The sequence below is a fragment of the Arachis ipaensis genome, chromosome B04 (assembly GCF_000816755.2).
Source record: "Arachis ipaensis cultivar K30076 chromosome B04, Araip1.1, whole genome shotgun sequence".
Classification (NCBI taxonomy): Eukaryota; Viridiplantae; Streptophyta; class Magnoliopsida; order Fabales; family Fabaceae; genus Arachis; species Arachis ipaensis.
The window spans coordinates 76,708,415-76,709,508 of NC_029788.2; positions in this window are offsets into that span (position 1 = coordinate 76,708,415).

Sequence of the window (1,094 nt, forward strand, 5' to 3'; positions counted from 1 at the left end):
AGAAGACAAAATAGTATGAAAATTTGTTAAAACAGGAATTTATTTTACTAACTCTTTTATGCAGGTTTTGTAGATAGAAATAGTTTCGAAAGACATTGCTAGCTATAGTAATCTGACCAGCACAATATAAAAAAAAGCAAGTAATCTGACCAAAACAAAGAAAAAAGAAAAAATCAAGTTTCACCCAAATACAAATCATACTCTCAAGCCCACATATACCAATATGCTTCAAAGGATAACTGGCTGAATATAATTCATACTACCTTCATAAGCTCAATTGGTGATCCAAATCCACTCATTTATATTAGTGGCTAACTAAGCAATAGAACTCAAATTTCATCTGAACCAAAACAGAACCACCGAATCCATCCTCTTTCCTCCCTTTCCTTTCACCCACGCGAAGAACTAAAGAGAAAGGAAAGCAAATTCTAAGATGAAATGCTATGTTGCTTCGAGTAATACCTAGAGAAGAAAGAGAAACTCATTTTTTCATTCTATCATCATACATCTAAGAAGAAAAAGTTGTCATACCTCTCATTGGGCACCCAATCAGAAGAAAGAAAAATAAATGTCTAATCAAAACACAATCAAAAGAAAAAACAATAATTTGTTTTCATATACATGTAAGAAATTTGCTTGATGATATCTTCTTCCCTCTGCACTACCATTTCGAAAAATATGGAGAAAAATAGAGGCAGTTTTTTTTCTGCTATAAATCAATGGGTAAAATTATTTTTAGGCGGCAAAACATAAGATTAAGGGTTTGGATTTATCAAGTCCATTGAGGATCTGTTTTCAAGAAAGCTGCGTTACTTGTCTCTGATTTCAAATTCCTAATTTTTAGGGATGATCAAAGAAAGAAAAAGAAAGACCTCAACTAGCCCTAGATTCAAGAAGTTGACTTTGTGAAGTAAACCTCAGTTTAGAAAAAACAGAGCTAATACAAATCGAAAAATCACTTTAGAGTGTAAATAAGGAGAGAGAATCCGAATTGAGAGAAGAGTGAAAATCTCACAATTTATTTTTATAAATTGGAGTTCCTTATTTTTAGAAATTATTTTATTATAAGTAATTAAGTTAATTTTATAACTCTT